Below are 12,378 nucleotides of genomic sequence, written 5' to 3'. Positions count from 1 at the left end.
TTCCAAAACCAGTTTTTTCAGGGTTTGCAAAAAGTCATAAAAGCAGGTAGGTAAGCAATGTACAGCAGCTGCCATAACATTTCAGTCTCTCACACATGCCATCCCAAAGTGCTCCAGAATGGCTTTTCCTCTTAGGAAGGTAAAACAAATGCACCAACATCTCTCAAATACAAAACATATTTCCCCAAAACTCCATAAAGAAAGCAAACTTGAAAATGTTTTTTCAGATGGAACTCTACTCAAGTACAGCACTGTGGTAGTGGGGTGACCCTGGCTGGACACCACATGTCCAGCAAAGCCTCTCCATCGCTCTCTCCCTCAGCTGGACAGGGGAGAGAAAATAGTATGAAAGACTCGTGGATTGAGATAAGGAGAGATCACTCATCCGTTACTGCCATGGGCAAAATCACTTGACTTGGGGAAATTAGCTTAATTTATTGACAATCAAATCAGAGTAGGATAATGAGAAATAAAACCAAATCTTTAACACCTCCCCCACACCCTTTCTTTCTTCCTGGGTTTAATTTCACTCACAATTTTTTCTCCCTCCTCCTCCACAGCAGCACAGGGACAGGGCATGGGTGTTGTGGTCAGTTCATCACATGTTTTCTCTGCTGCTTCTTCCTCCTCAGAGGGAGGACTCCTCACACTCTTCCCCTGCTCCAGGGTGGGATCCCTCCCACAGGAGACAGTTCTCCATGTACTTCTCCACTGTGAGTCCTTCCCACGGGCTGCAGTTCCTCAAAAACTTCTCCAGCACGGGTTTTTCAATGGGTGCAGTCCTTCAGGAACAGACTGTTTCAGCGTGGGTTCCCCACAGCATCACAAGTCCTGCCAGGAACCTGCTCCAGCATGGGCTTCCCACGGATTCACAGCCTCCTTTGGGCATCCCTCTACTCCAGTGTGGAGTGCTTTACAGGCTGCAGGTGGATCTCTGCATCATCATGAATCTCCATGGGCTGCCAGGGGACAGCCTGACTGACCAGGGTCTTCCCCACGGGCTGCAGGGGAATCACTGCTCTGGTGCAATTGCTGTTCAGACAGGCTTTTTGGCCCCTTAAATACATTATCCTAGAGGCACTACCACCATCGCCAATGGGCCCAGCCTTGGCTAATGACGAGTCTTTCTTGGAGCCAGCTGGCATTGGCTCTATCCGACACACGGGAAGCTTCTGGCAACTTCCCATAGAAACCACCCCTGTAGACCCCTGCTACTGAAACCTGACCATGCAATTCAAATACAAGCATCTTTCCTGCCTCTCACTTCCCTGCCTCCCTCCCTTACCCAAAAAACAATGTCCTGGGGAAATGAGTAGTTGCTGTAGTTACTCTTGACAACTGTTGTGTTCAGGTTTTGGTGAAGGCAGAAGACATTAGAACCACTGAATATTTGAATTAGTCTCAGCAGATCAATTACTACAAAGATTTTCTGCTCTAGTTGCTTGCAGAGAGATGTGCTCTTCTTAAAATCCTAGCTATTTCAAATTTATTTGCAAAGCAAGATATAACAGTGTAAAAAAATCAGTTGAACACAACAATTTTATTGGAGTTCACATGCTACAACAATGTGTATGAACACAAAGCTCCTAGCAAGACAAACAAGCAATCCTGGAGCTGTTTTTAAAGATATCTGCTGTTTGCAGCAATGCAGGATGAGCACTCAGTCAGTTTAACAGGTTTCCTCCTTGATCAATTATTTAGCCTTCCCTTTTCTTTTCCTGAAAGTATGGGTTTGTTTGGTTTTTTAATTTGGTACTATCACTACCTTTAATAAAGGGTGTATCCCTGTATTTCTGCATGTTTGAGTTTGGAGCACTACAAATCCCTGCTTTCATATCTCTGTTTCAGTGATTCCTCTCTATCCCCAGTAGTTTGTCAGGCAGGAGAAGGATGAGAAGTCAATAGAAGTTCCAGCAGATCAAAGAATAGGCTATGTCAGCTCTCCACTGCCCCCACATCCAATATTGTGTTGCAGTCCCCAGGGGCCAAAGCAGAACCTTTCATATGAGAACTTGTACTCAAGAAGTTCCAGAATACCAAAAAATTGATGAAAGTCAAATAAAGTCTGTAGGCTTGAGATTCACAGCACTAAGGGGAGAACGACCACCATTACACACAACCAGAGTAGCTGTACTACAAAAAGGATATAGAAAATAAGATGTCTGAGTAAAATTAGCTAAAACTGCACTGTAATCTTCAATAGAAAAAGAGGTCCTTCAAAAAATTTCCTTCCAGAAACCTTGCATTTATTTCCATACACTATTTTTTTTGCTTTTATTCAAATACTTTATATATGCTTAAGATGCAATTGATATTTAAATTTTGTTCAATCCCTATGAGGTTCAGTGGACAGAAGCAATTCAGTCAGAAACAGAATGATGTGAAAAGCATTGAGGGAGTGCCTTTTCATTCAGTGTGCAGAAAAATTAATATCCACAGGACAGCTGTTAAATAGGGCAGATTTTTTTTCATTGCTTCAATACTAAAAGCCACACTGATTTTGTACAAAGAAAGCATTATATGCTCAAGAAAGATGGGTGACAGAGCTGAAATTTGCTAAAAGGCAGCTGGGAAGAATGTGTTCTACTTATTTGTAATGAAAAATACCACAATAAACAACTAACAGCTGTTGCTTAACTCACATTAATGACTTTTGCTTTTTTTAAAAAAAATAAACCAACTGATTTTGTCAATAGAACAATACACAAAACTCCTAGCTGCACAATTGAAAAGTAGGCAATGTTGAGTAAGATATAATAATTAGTCAAACTTACCAGTTTATATCTCTGGTTAGAAGGAAATTATCCTACCATTAACGATCAACAGTTAAGTAAATAGCCCAGAAACAGCCTTCCTTAAAGACCACAGGGCCAACAGCAGGACAAGCAAAGTAGCAAAAGAGACACGTGCACTCTGTAAAAGCTACAAACCCACAGGAGCCCTCAAAACCCAAGCCAGGAGCAGCCTGGTGCACGGTGCTGGAATGGCAGGGGCAGAGCACACCAGGTGCCTGCCTTGAGTCACTTGCTGGATCTGGACAGCTCCTCTAAACTCAGGCCTAAAATACCAGATAGTTACATGGTGCCCTGTTTCTTGTCAGAGGAATGAAACAAGGTGTTATAACAGTTAAACCTGGAAAGCAGAAGCAGGAGAAGCCCCAGGCTGAGGAGGACTTTTCCAACATGCTGAGCAGAAGTACAGGTCTGGTCAAAGCAACTGGCTTCTTTGCAAACTCTGAATGGTGAGAAATAGCTGGAGCCTAAACTATTCAAATAGCTTCATCTTCTGATGCATTGCCATGGTATACCTTATTCTCAGCAGGAAGGTTCTGCATAATGACACCAGCTTTATCTCCTTAGTACAACTGTCTGAAGAGAGAATTTAGAAGTACAGGCTAGGAAAAATCCTCTCCACGGCTCCAATGCAGACTGGGGTAAAACCACCTTTTTCCCATGGGTCCCAAAATTTCTTGCAACATCGAGGTCACATATCAACCAGTGCAACACCACACCTAAACTCTCCTCCCTCAAAGGGAGTACCACGTTTTTAATTTGGTATAACAAGAAGTTTTATAGTTAGTTTGAACTGGGAGGAGAAATAAGGCCTACTGTTCCTCATCTTCTAATCAATGCTTCTGGCAGCTGTGGGCATTAAAATTACAATCTATCTGCCTCATACTTGCATCAAAATATGAAGAAAACATCAGCAGAAAAAAACTTATATTCTTCTCCATACTACACTAGAGCAAATTTCCTATATTATGGAAAAAGAACCCATATTTGCACAAAATCCACAATAATGCAAAAAAACAAAAAGAAAAATTAGTTTTCTTCCCAAGCCTAAAATGAAATATGGAAGTACAGGTGGGGGGAATTTGGAAGGGAACACTTACATGAAGTACTTTTTCACAGAAAAGTGACAAAAATTTAAAATAACATTTGAAATTCTACTCTTAGAGTTGCACTTCAGTTTCTCACCCATTTTGACATACTAATTATGGAAAGACAAGTTATTTTAATTTAAGCTTGCATATGAAAATTCCTATAAAATATACAGCTGTAACACCCTGATGTGTTACACTGCTTTATAGGACGGTTGGCTTTGTGTACAGTGATGACATTTATATTCTATTGAAGTGGTTGGCAATAATAACAAACCCTATATATCCTGAGTTTTAAGGTTGTTTGATAACACAGTGTTATTTCTAAAACTTTATAATGAATCTACACAGAAATCATGTGCTGTCAAAGAAAAATGGATACATGTTTCTTCTGTATCAGCACCATAAAATTAGGTCTCTTTTTAAATCCTGTTTCTGGACCACACAAGCTTTTTACTTGCTTACAGGTCATTGATAATGACACTTTCTGCTTTTCATTTTGTTATTGTAGGGATATATAAACAGAAGAAACCCTTTTTTTAAATACATTGTATGCACCAATTTAAAGATGTATGTATTCTTAGTTATGAATATACAGTGCTGATAATACTGGTAAGTAAGTTATATGTATATTTCTTGCTCTTCTACTAGAGATTAGCTTTCATGAAAAAGTAACTACTGGAAAATTTTCTTTTTTTTCCATGTTTCCTAACCAGGTTGTGGAAGAATGCAGCCATGCTGCCACCTATTCATTTTTATACTGCATGGAAATAGGAAAAAAAGTTACCATTTTTAACAGGTAAGGAAAAAAAAACCACAATAAAAACAAAATCTGTAAAGCCCTGAATGCGGCTTCAACACTATGAAACCATTAGCCTTTTTTGACTATTTAACAGCTGAAACACAAGTGAGAAAAGAGAGCATGACACCTACAAGTAAGCAAGGGAAGAGAACATAAGGAAGGATAGCTGATGATTACCATATAATCATGGCTGGCAAAAAAAGAGACAGATTTCACATGCAGATTTCTGTTGACTGAGACTCAGTGAAGGCTCATTTCAGTCCCAGCCAACGGGATCTGTGAGGAGGAAGAAACCACATGCAACACTGTTTGCGTTCCCCATTAGAGCAGATTTCTGCTAAGCAGGAAGGGACAGAAAATTTCAGTGTGGCCTCCCAAACCCCCTTCTGATTCTGAGTGCACTGAGTGCAAAGACAGCTGGTGTTCCACACAGCACAGCTGGATGTGGAGGACAGAAGGACACTGCTGCAGGGGACTCTTCACACACAGAAGAACAGGAGTGGCTCTGGGAAGCAGGTGTTTCTCCTTGCCAGGGAGGGACCAGCACGGCTTAATCTGCTCCTTGCTTCAGCTGGCTGGTACCAGGCGGCTCTGAAGCCTAATGCCCACCTAAACCAGGCCCCTGACACACAGAGTGCATATGGAGATAACCATTGGGGGTAGCCAAACAGAACAGCTAAGCCACCTCTCCAGAGCCAACAAGTTATAACTCACCTCACAGTCCCTCTGTTCCCATAAATACGTAATTTCTAACTTCCGTTTGTGAGGTAAACTTACAGATTCACTTCATTTGCAAAAAAAAACCTGACAAACTCCAAACTCACAAGATTTCTGGGATGATTATCTGAAAATAAATAAACTATAATTTCACTGTTCTGATACTTTCTCTCTTATGTGTCACACACAAATGATCTCTGGATAATTTTTATATAAGTTAGATAGAACCAGTTATATTTGTATACCAAAATGTATTCCTTTGATGTATCCCTTTTGAGTTTCACTGTAGTTTTTCTTATGAGTTGAGAGAAATTAGAAACAAGGATATGTCCTTTTTAGAATAAGAATCAGCAGATTTATTATGACTGGATTGGAGTATTCAAAGTGCCTATTACCCATGATATAACATTTAGTTTCAATAAAATATATGAAGTTACTTAAAGTGCATTAAAAACTAACAACAGACCCAAGAGAGGGAGAGGCCTGAGCTGAAGAGGTAGTTGTTTATTAGTTACTGAGAAAACAGAACCATTAAACTCCAGCAACCTCAGATTTCTATGCCAACAAAACCAACCCAGAGTGTATACCAGGAAAGTTTAGTTCAATCTTGAGAAAAGTATCAAAGTTCCAAAAACTGATTTCAGAAAATTTTACTGTTAGATGGGTGATGGCAAAAAAAAATTAAATGTTTGAATGGAGAGTCTGACTGAACAGTCTTCTCCCAGTTACTTTTAGCTAGCCAGACATTCTGGCAAACTGGTGTCTGCTAGAATCAGATGTAAAATATGTTAATTCTAGAATTAATTTTCTACACAAGCTGAGGGGAATCTGAGGTGTAAAATAAATGTTTTACTACCCTTATCAACCAGTCATTCTTATTAGGGCACAAAGCAATTTAGGTGATAGGCTGAAAATTGGCTGGGGCAGAATGCAGATAAGACCCAATTAAAACAAAAAGCACTTTGAGTTTACTGAATAATCTATAAGAGCAAATGACAAATTAAAAAAGCTAGAGAAAATTACATGTAGGTTTTGCTTTCAGTGCACAACTGGAGTGCTGAAAGAAAACAAACAAAACATTACCAAATAATTAGAATGGGGTAACTTCACATTCAGTCTCCAATAGTGAGGGATAGAAAATATATTAGCAATTTAAATAGGTTTCTGCATTAAACCAGCTGGTTTTCGTTAAATAGAGGAAAGCTAGGGCAAATCAAAATGCATGAAATGACCCAAACCCAAGACATCAGCCAACAGATCCTATAGTTTATGCCAGCAGCCCTCCTGACCAAATAGGTGCACACATGTCTGGCCATGCTTCCCCATGTGCTAACTCCACTCCGGAGTTGAGGATGTTGGTTTTCCTCGTCTTCTCTTAATCCTTAGCTCTGGCCATCTCCTTTCACTTCTCTCTGACAGTGGCCACACTGGAGCCTTCCAGCAAGGCGTGTTTGCACAGGGGCTGCTCCTGCAGCCCTGGGAGTGCGGTGGGAGCCCAGCCAGCTCCGCTCCCCGCCGGGCATCGCCGCGGGCTGCCGGAGGGAGGAAGCGGCCGCTGCCGGGGGAGCAGCGGCCGTGCTGCAGCCCCTGCCCCGGCACGGCCCCGTCAGGCGGCACCCGCGGCACCCACAGCTGGAGCGAGGGCAAATGAAAACAATAGTTCAAAGTTGTGATGGAGGCAGGCTCATGCCTCAAGCTTCCTTTTCCTCTGCCACCTAGCTCGGAGACACGGGAACTCTTGCCATAAGAGAAATAACTGATATGAGTTCCCCCAAGACAAAGATTAACGCAAAAAATTGTAACTTTTTTTTTTTTTAACTGGGAGATTTAGGCACGTCCCTACTTGTATGTTCTGGCTCTTGTGTATCTTTTCTGAGGCAACTCCTATGTGTTCAAGAAACAGGGACACTAAAATGAAGGTGACTTCTACAAAGACACTGATTTCAAGTCTTACCTGCCACCATCAGAGCATGAAAGTGTTTCATTAACGTATGTCTTTGCTCCATCGCTATTAACATTGCCAGCTCCAGTCTGAAATACAGTATCCCAATTCATCAGCTATGTACAAAGCTATAAAAGCATATTAATATTATTTATTCTTTGGCATATATATTTCACAATATTCAAAGTAAACTCTGAGTGCTCAGTGGGCAGTTACTGGAATTCCCAAAGGCACTTTATTAACTGAAAGGATAACTTCACAAGTTTGGTTGCAAGTCAAGCCAGGAGTTATTCTTCAGACTTTTATAAAGATTGTACCACCATAGCACAAGCAAACGTTTTCTCATCCAGCATAAAGTCTGCAGGCATAAATATAACCCAGAGGGTTCTTTTGAACTTCCAAGGCTGAAGCATGACCAGAAAGAAAACAGAATAGACTTTTTTCCTTCACAGTTCTGAAAACAAGTTCTAATAATTTAACTGCTAGGTAATAAATTGCTGTAAGTGAGGAAGGATCAAACTGAAAAGACAAAGAAAATTATAATTCGTAACAGGATTATCAGTGGCTGATTTATCTTTGAATATACATTAGAGTAAAGTTACACCAAAGAACAAAATTCCTTAATGTTAACATTTTGGTACCTATTTCTCATGGGAAAGAAGCCATATTATTATTGCAGTACTTAGTAGAATACTCACTGAAGTTGCTTATTTAATTTCTATTTTAGGTACATCTTCCCTTACCAGGAATAAAAAATAAAAGACCAGTAGGAAATGCTTATTAGGGCCAGGGGCTTTTTGGAAAGAAATATAACATGTGAAATTAATTTAATCTCTTTCTGCTTTGAAATATGTTGCAAACAGATTGTGATTTTCTTCAACACATTATACAAAACTATTCAATGATTCATTTCAACAATAATTGACATCCTGAACCTCATTAGTAAGTAGTTTGCTGCCAGTAGTCTGTATTAAAAATGAACTATTTCAATAGATTAGTCATGTTGCTTTGTTGGGCTTTTTTTTCAAACCTTGATTGCACTGATGTAAATCAGACAATAAATTTACCCCTATGAGGACAGGAATTCAGTACTGTGTTTCACCAATATTTTGCAATATTCAGTTATTCTCCATTTTGGCAATCACTCCTACTAGCTTAGTTGCTATCCCTGCAGAATGAAACCACCAAAACAGTATGAAAATAGGCTACATGAGTTTCTTAACAAATGGGGTAGCTAAAGCATCAGCCAATCTTTATTCACTGTAGAGTCAAATTAATTTTTTGTTGTTTTTTTCATATTGTGTATTCATTTACATGAACATCATGGAGGTTTGTACAAGTGACTGTTGGTACAAGTGACTGCAGTGGTAGAGAAGGCAACACAAGGTTTCGCCAGTTGCAGACCAGAGAAGTGTTATCAAAAGCAGAGCAGGGCTTTACAGTTAAAGTTTCAGTGACAAATAAGGTAACTAAATGGAAACAGGAACTCTCCAAGAGCAGTGTATTCCACAAAATCATATTTAGTTTCTTTACTTTTATAGATGTAACTTCTAGAGAGCCGTGCTGTGCTGGCTTTTCTTCAGAAGGAGGGAGGGAGCTGCTGTACTTCACCTTCTCTGCTGCTGTGGCTTCAAAGAGCCCATTAAGGGCACAGAGCTCTGCTTTGACAGCAGTGCTTCATTCTTGAAGACTAGTAGACAATGGTCTGCCCTTCAGGTCATACAAGTGGAGTCCCTCTGGATCACAAAGACAGACCTGCCCTATGTCAGACTCTGGGAAACTGAACTCTGCAGCTTCTATTATAAATTGCAATTTCGCTCCTTATAAAGTCACTGCTACCTTACTAAAACAAGCCTCAGCATCCCAAAAGTCACTTCAGTAGCATAAGACTTACTAGGCTCAGTGAATGCACTGCTTATACAGGAGTTGCTTACGGGCTGACAAACACAAACCCAAAATGTACCGCAGGATTATGTTTTGGCTGCAGTTTATACAACTTCAGAGCTAACAGTTTCCATCCTCTCTCTTATTTAATAAATTTGGAGAAAAAAATAATAGGAATTTTCTTAGTATTTAATTGTGGTGTTGTTTTGTTGGGGATTTTTTTGCACTATCACAAACATCTGGAGCAGCCATTAAGTCATGAAGATTTAGTAATCTTTACCTGCAAAAGGATGGTTGACACATTTTAGTAGTTCTCCTTGTAACTATGTAGTACTCTGTACCCCAGGTCAGTTGTGAGCCGAAATTCACAAAAATGAATGGGATGGGGTATATAGCAAAAATTTTACATAACATTTCCCTTATGATTTCTAGAAGAAGGTTCATCTCTTCTCAACAAAGCACTGTGAAGCTGAAGGCAATCTATCAGTCCTTACTGTTTCTTTCTGCTAAGCGGTTTTCTTCTTCTGTTACTCTCTCTACTGGAAGACAGCAGTTAGATTTTGAGACATCTAAACACTGATGTTACACCAAGCTGTTACATGAATTACAGCTGTTCTGCAGAAGAGGATGTCTCCCCATTCATCACCCAGCCCCTCATTGTGGAAAGTCAGAGCTGCAGATTGGATTTCAGCTTCTCGTGACATGACTATGCCAGCCCTCCTGCAGGCTGCAAAGAAATGACCTTTCAAAAGCAAAAATAGAAAACTGAATTCCCTGGAGAGAGAATACAGCTAGAATTTGAGGCAGGAGGATATTTACTGTGTTTTTTCTATCTATTAAATAGATTCCTTGGACTACATATGCCCTTCAAACCCTCTTAAATTAATAACATTTAGATCTTAATTGGTAACCAGCCCCTTCTACTTCCCCCAGGCAATTACAACAACAGAATTAGACTCAGGTAACTCAATTAGACATCAGCCTAACCCAGCACTCTCCAAGAGGTCTCTAAGCAAAACTCTCCATGAGCTTGATGAAAACAGCACTAGGATTGCTTAGTTGAGGTCAAATAGCATATGCTTTCAATAACCATCAAAGGCAAAATGATGCCTCATTGTTTATTCTATAAACCTCTCCACTTATCACTTGAATCTCTCATCCATTCTCACACAGATATTCTGCTGATCTGCTAGGTGCAATATGAGGTTGACCTTGTGCTTTTTTCCCTTCAGTCCTGTTTCTTCCCCAGACAACACTGTTTCAGACACATACGTGAAGCCAAAGGGTCCAGGTAGCAGCAATCCTGAGCCATGTTTCAGCAATCTGCCCTGCCTTTCCTCTTCTGCACATCCCCCCTCTGCACTTGAAAGCAGAAGCAGGGCTTTACCTTACATATGAAAACACATCATGAACATGAAGGAGGTGTAAAAAAAGGGCAGCTCCAAACATCTGCATAGGCAAGGCCTCAGACCTCAGTCTAAGTAAACTTGTGGCCATTTTAAAATGAATCCTTAGTCCCTTGGCTCTAAAGGGAGCCCAGGATAAGGCACAGAATCATCAATGCATTACATTGGAGAGGCAGGTGCCTCCAACCAGCCGTCCCGTTCCCTGAAAATTTGATGTGTTGCATGTTGGTTTGCATTCACTAGCTAAAACCCTGTGACTTTGCTATGGAATTAGAATTTTCTTGTTCTGGGGAAACTCCCCACCCCTGTGTTGCCACCCTAGACTCGCAGCTATCTGCTCTACAAACACATGATGACTGTGCTCCTTGCTCCCTAGTATCCCACAGCTGCACAAGGGGCGGGAGGTGCCTCCCCTGGTGAATCAGGCAGTAACCACTGTGGTTTTCCAGGCCATGAAAGCTGATGGCCTGGGTTTGCTCCCCTTCTCTGGGCAACTGCTCCATCTGCTCAGCTGTTATGCAGAAAGTGGGAAGCACAACCAGACAGAAGGCAAGGCTTCTAAAATTGTGTGTTTGCAGACATCCAAAAATGGGTTGGAGTTCTTGATACAGGTTCACAACCTCTTTTTTGAGGCTAGACATTAAAACTCCAAAAAGGAGCAAATGTTCCGACATAACTTTGTACTCAACATTCCTCATCACTAACTCAGAGGAGATTCCTGTTGCACAAGGGCTGGTTCAAACCCCATCTCAGGCACTTAATTCTTCCCATTGCCTGTACGAGGAGCCTGGATGCTTTCATATATGATTGCAATTTACTCCAAGCACTTAGAATTCAGGCACTGGAGCACTTGATTCATGGGTATTAAGCCCTTTATTTTATCTGCTCACCATCAGTAACTTACTGACACAATCAAAACTGATATACACAAGGGTTAAAAGGATTGACAGAAACCAACATGAACCAGATTGATTTTTAAATTCACTTGATTAAATGGGTGTACTTTTTCAAGACTGATTCATTTAGCAATTTCTCCCTTTAAGGCTTCACTGGTATTTCACATACAGTGACTAATTACTTTTCAGAACACTGTGTACTTGTTCTCTGCTTCTGTGGACTTTAGTGACTTCTGCACAGTCACTAAGTCTGGGTAAAGTGGGTATAAAGTGCTATTCTGCTTGACAGTATTTCATAGCACTCTGTAGGGTTGTGTGAGGGATCACAAAAGGGGCAAGAGAGTGTCTGACAACTGCTATTGGAGGTGGAGCTGCAGACAGTGGGAAAATACATTGCCAAAGCCTTCCCAGGTGGTGGGGCTGTCATACTGGCTCTGTAGGGTGAGAAAAGCAAAGTCAGGGCGGGAGCAGAGCCTAGAGGTGGTAGAGCCCTTGCTATGGAGAGCACAGAGGAGGAGGGGGAGAGGGGAGAAATGCAGCCCTTCACCACTTGCCCACTCCACCATCGCTGTGCCGTAGGGCACAAAAATGTCTCCAGCATACCAGTAGGACTTGTGATGACCACAGATGAAAGGTGATGGTTAAATACCTATTCTTCCCCTTTCCAGCATTCTTTTTATTCTAAACTCTTGAACTCTCTGCTGCACTCTCTTCTACTCTCTGCTGTGCCTGGGGTTTACTTCCCCCCTTTCTTAACTTCATAAGCAGTTTTTGAGCAGCTATGTCTAAGGTTTTCATGGCTTGCTTTTTTTTTCCCCCACGCCTCGTTCATGTACAAGTGGATTTCAGTA

The sequence above is a fragment of the Corvus hawaiiensis genome, chromosome 4, assembly GCF_020740725.1.
Source record: "Corvus hawaiiensis isolate bCorHaw1 chromosome 4, bCorHaw1.pri.cur, whole genome shotgun sequence".
Lineage (NCBI taxonomy): Eukaryota > Metazoa > Chordata > Aves > Passeriformes > Corvidae > Corvus > Corvus hawaiiensis.
Note: the sequence above shows the minus strand (reverse complement) of the source record.